This window comes from Calliopsis andreniformis, unplaced genomic scaffold, assembly GCF_051401765.1.
Source record: "Calliopsis andreniformis isolate RMS-2024a unplaced genomic scaffold, iyCalAndr_principal scaffold0424, whole genome shotgun sequence".
In the NCBI taxonomy this organism is placed as follows: domain Eukaryota; kingdom Metazoa; phylum Arthropoda; class Insecta; order Hymenoptera; family Andrenidae; genus Calliopsis; species Calliopsis andreniformis.
Window position 1 is genome coordinate 110,645 of NW_027480833.1, and position 5,326 is coordinate 115,970.

The 5,326-nt window shown below is 53.7% G+C and overlaps 1 non-coding gene across 1 annotated transcript; it reads left to right on the plus strand.

The window, feature by feature from the left end:
- Positions 1–371: 371 nt before the first annotated feature.
- On the plus strand, positions 372–526 carry LOC143187957 (5.8S ribosomal RNA). The gene has a single exon (XR_013003395.1). It is a non-coding gene; the product is annotated as a 5.8S ribosomal RNA (ribosomal RNA).
- The last annotated feature ends 4,800 nt before the right edge of the window (positions 527–5,326 follow it).

Below are 5,326 nucleotides of genomic sequence, written 5' to 3' on the forward strand. Positions count from 1 at the left end.
CGTGCAGGGCGCTGCGACAATAAAATGGGGGGTGTCGTTTCAGAGGAGAACACCGTGGATGTACGTGGTTCACTTGATCGGGGTATCCCCGTCGGCTCCATCGTACTCTCCAGGTTGATCCTAGGTTTTTAAATGTACTCTACGCCTGGCCGTTACGGGAACCGTTCGCAATTGCGTGGCGGTCTCCGTGCGGAACCGCATCCCAGAGACCCCTGTGTCGTCACTTTCGTTCGTTCGGACGAAGTGTCGCGACGCCCGAACCTCCATCGACCGTGTGCTAGTTGGAGGCGCGGGTCTCGGATTCTTCCGAACCCGAGAACTATATACGAGTATGATATATATATATACATGAACACAGAATATTAAAATACAACCCTGAACGGTGGATCACTTGGCTCGTGGGTCGATGAAGAACGCAGCTAATTGCGCGTCAACGTGTGAACTGCAGGACACATGAACATCGACATTTCGAACGCACATTGCGGTCCACGGATACAATTCCTGGACCACGCCTGGCTGAGGGTCGTTCACGTAACCTTAAGACTGCTTACGTTGGCATCTCGGTGTCACGTACGAGCGATTGTTGGACCGTTCGTCGGCGTTTGCCGCGGTCGCACGAAAACAAGCGAGAATACGCTCTAGACGTCATGGAGGGAAGAAGGTTGTGTGTACGCGGCAGATGACTGGAGACATCGTCGTCATCGTCGTTGCTTTGTCGTTCCGGACTTGCGTGAGTGCTAATTTTCACACGGCGTCGTGAGTCGCTTAATTTGTCGACCGCCCGTGTGTGTATGTGCACCGCTCCGGACGCAAGCGCGCGGACGTACGATCATCGACCAGCCTCCGTGTCTCGCCAAATACCCTCGTGATTGTTAACAGACAGCGTTCGCTTTTCGTGCGAGTTTTCATCCGCGCTCCCGACGTAGTCTGAAATGATGCGTGTAAGAAAGAGGCGTGCGTAACCCGCAACGACACACAAGAGAGTTTGTCGTGAGACTACAGAGAAGGACAATGAAAGGGTGTGCGAGTGAGCATGAACACGAGATCGCGTATACCCCACCCGTGTAGTGTGGTGAAGAAATGTATGACGAGAAACAGAGCCCCAGGGATTCTAGAGGGATCGTCTTGTTGCAGGAACAACGCGAAAAGGAGGCACTCATTCGTCGAAACGATGAAGTTCCGGGATGCATCTTCCCCGGCCACGTTTCGGTCGAGTCGTTTGTGGCTCCGTGAATGTGTTGTGTTGTACTACAACTTGTTTCTGTATCCTGAATCCTCTTTGGCGAGGCTTACACAGCCGCCATATATATGACTCATCACATAGGGATGACTTCTCTCCTAGAAGGAGGAGGTGGAAAGGTAGCAGCGTCCGGTCGCCCCATGTCTTCGCGTTAGTCGATCGCCGAGAGAGACCGCGCGTCAAGTCCGGTCGTCCAGTCCACGAAAGCTATACAAAAAGCAAGCGGACGGGCGTTAAACCATACCGGCAGTCGCCTGGCGAGAGTCTCTCTCCTTTAGATCGAATTAAACGAGACGCGAAGATGCTTTGGTGTGGCGCATTAAGGACGATGTGACTTACTTTCCGCTGATCACTTCTGGCGAATTACGAGGAGCTTCCTTACCTTTGGAAACGCTGCTGTTGCGTTACGACAACATATTCCGAAGGCACACGGCGAAGTTGGGACGACGCATCGAACATGATCTCAAGTCTCTCTCTCATTTCCCATTTCTCGTAACATTCGTTCACACACTCTGCCTGGTCCGCTTCTCTCGGTTGTGTGCCCCCGTTGTACGAGGATTACGCCACAGCTTCTTTCGTCATTTTTACACATATATAAAATATATCACTCTACGTGTGTGATATATTTAACACGTATACGACGACCTCAGAGTAGGCGAGATTACCCGCTGAATTTAAGCATATTACTAAGCGGAGGAAAAGAAACTAACAAGGATTTCCTTAGTAGCGGCGAGCGAACAGGAAAGAGCCCAGCACTGAATCCCGCGGTACTGCCGCAGGGAAATGTAGTGTTCGGGAGGATCCGTTTATCCCGTGACGTTGCATCGCGTCCAAGTCCATCTTGAATGGGGCCATTTACCCATAGAGGGTGCCAGGCCCGTAGCGACCGGTGCGCGTCTCGGGAGGGTCTCTCCTTAGAGTCGGGTTGCTTGAGAATGCAGCCCTAAGTGGGTGGTAAACTCCATCTAAGGCTAAATACAACCACGAGACCGATAGCGAACAAGTACCGTGAGGGAAAGTTGAAAAGAACTTTGAAGAGAGAGTTCAAGAGTACGTGAAACCGTTCAGGGGTAAACCTGAGAAACCCAAAAGTTCGAAAGGGGAGATTCATCGTCGACAAATGCTGGCTCCCGTTGGTGCGCGAAACCCCGAAAGGGGTGTCCGTCGCTTTTCCGCAAGGAGGGCGCACGGATGTTACGGCCAACGGCGAACGTTCCGGCTACGTAGACGTGCACTTCTCCCCTAGTAGGACGTCGCGACCCGTTGCGTGTCGGTCTACGGCCCGGGCGGTTAGACCGTTGCGTCGCCTTGTGCGTGCGCGACGGACCCTCGGTGACCCGACCGGCTGCGCGACGGTGTTCCCCCAGATGGTATCGGGCCGCAACCAGTCTTCTCATTCGAACGGTGCGTCAGGCCCGCCGCAAGCTCGGTCAGCTTTGTTTGCCCTGTGGTACGGACGTCTTTCCCGTTCACGGGCCTGGCCAGCTGTTAGCCGGCGGAGCCCTCGGACTGGCCAAGCTTTGAATTACCTGTCGGCGGCGCTATTGCTTTGGGTACTCTCAGGACCCGTCTTGAAACACGGACCAAGGAGCCTAACATGTGCGCGAGTCATTGGGATGAGTAAACCTAAAGGCGAAATGAAAGTGAAGGTCGTCCTTTGCGTCGGCCGAGGGAGGATGGGCGCTGCATAGTGCTCCGCACTCCCGGGGCGTCTCGTTCTCATTGCGAGAAGAGGCGCACCTAGAGCGTACACGTTGGTACCCGAAAGATGGTGAACTATGCCTGGTCAGGACGAAGTCAGGGGAAACCCTGATGGAGGTCCGTAGCGATTCTGACGTGCAAATCGATCGCTGGAACTAGGTATAGGGGCGAAAGACTAATCGAACCATCTAGTAGCTGGTTCCCTCCGAAGTTTCCCTCAGGATAGCTGGCACTCACTCCTCCGTTCCTTCGGGGACGCGTCGAGTCTCATCTGGTAAAGCGAATGATTAGAGGCCTTGGGGCCGAAACGACCTCAACCTATTCTCAAACTTTAAATGGGTGAGATCTCTGGCTTGCTTGGTTCATTGAAGCCACGAGATTTCGGATTAGAGTGCCAAGTGGGCCAATTTTGGTAAGCAGAACTGGCGCTGTGGGATGAACCAAACGCAGAGTTAAGGCGCCTAAGTCGACGTTTATGGGATACCATGAAAGGCGTTGGTTGCTTAAGACAGCAGGACGGTGGCCATGGAAGTCGGAATCCGCTAAGGAGTGTGTAACAACTCACCTGCCGAAGCAACTAGCCCTGAAAATGGATGGCGCTGAAGCGTCGCGCCTATACTCTGCCGTCAGCGGCAAGTGGGGAGGGACGGTGCCATTACTGGTGACCGTCCTCCATGAAGCCCTGACGAGTAGGAGGGTCGCGGCGGTGTGCGCAGAAGGGTCTGGGCGTGAGCCTGCCTGGAGCCGCCGTCGGTGCAGATCTTGGTGGTAGTAGCAAATACTCTAGCGAGACCCTGGAGGACTGACGTGGAGAAGGGTTTCGTGTGAACAGCCGTTGCACACGAGTCAGTCGATCCTAAGCCCTAAGAGAAATCCTATGCAAATGTGGTGTCCTAAAATCAATGTCTGCAAACATATTATTATACAAAGAGATAAATTGAAAGATAAGAAAAAAGAGACACACACACGTTGGGCGAAAGGGAATCCGGTTGCTATTCCGGAACCCGGCAGCGGAACCGTTTAACATCCGGGCCCTCATTGAGTGTTCGTCGGGGTAACCCAAAATGACCTGGAGAAGCCGTCGGGAGATCTGGGAAGAGTTTTCTTTTCTGTATAAGCGTTCGAGTTCCCTGGAAACTTCTAGCAAGGAGATAGGGTTCGGAACGCGAAGAGCACCGCAGTTGCTGCGGTGTCTGGATATTCCCCTCGGACCTTGAAAATCCAGGAGAGGGCCACGGGAGGTCTCGCGCCGGTTCGTACCCATATCCGCAGCAGGTCTCCAAGGTCAAGAGCCTCTAGTCGATAGATTAATGTAGGTAAGGGAAGTCGGCAAATTGGATCCGTAACTTCGGAATAAGGATTGGCTCTGAGGAGCGGGGCGTGTCGGGCTTGGTCGGGAAGCGGGTCTGGCTGACGTGCCGGGCCTGGGCGAGGTGAAGGGTCTTAGACTTCGGTCGACGTCCTGGGATCCGAACTCGGTCCCGTGCCTTGGCCTCCCGCGGATCTTCCTTGCTGCGAGGCTTCCGCGTCGGTTCAGCCGTCGCGTGTCGTTTCTTCGGCCGCCATTCAACGCTCGGCTCAGAACTGGCACGGACCAGGGGAATCCGACTGTCTAATTAAAACAAAGCATTGCGATGGCCCCCGCGGGTGTTGACGCAATGTGATTTCTGCCCAGTGCTCTGAATGTCAACGTGAAGAAATTCAAAAAAAGCGCGGGTAAACGGCGGGAGTAACTATGACTCTCTTGTCCGTCGCACGAAGCGCTGGTGCGATGGGCAGGAGAGTCATGGTTACGGGGGGTGGTGAAGCGCAACACAGGTCCTTGTGGCCCTTAAGCCTCTCCCACCCTAACAGGGACGACCTCCTCGTGGTCCCGCTGGGCCCTCACGCTTGCGTGAGGTGGCAGACTGTCCCTTAAAATTACCGAAGATACCACGGCTTCGGGCTGCTAAGCAGTGCTACTGGTACCATTCCAGACGTGGTAATTTTGCTCCTGGGGTTAGCACCCCCTTGAGCATAGCTCAGATTGCTTTCGACACAGATATCAGAGCCTCGGACGAAGAAGGGTATGGCCCCGCCCTTCGGGAAACTAGACAGGGGGCCTCTATAAGACGACTAGGCACATCTCTGGCCCTGATTTCGATACCTTTCCGCCACCGATTATGTGAGATATGCCCTAATACTGGAAATGGCAACTATATGGCCCTATCTGTTAGAGATGAGGTGAGACATATAGAAAATGTTCATTCAGAGTTGGCCATCAAATATATCTGCGAGTTCTGTAGTAAGCAATTTGCTTCATTTAGATCGGTGTCGGCGCATGTCCCTAAGTGTCCATTGTCTAGACGTGTACACGAAGTTAGTCAGAATGTCCAGGAGGTATCA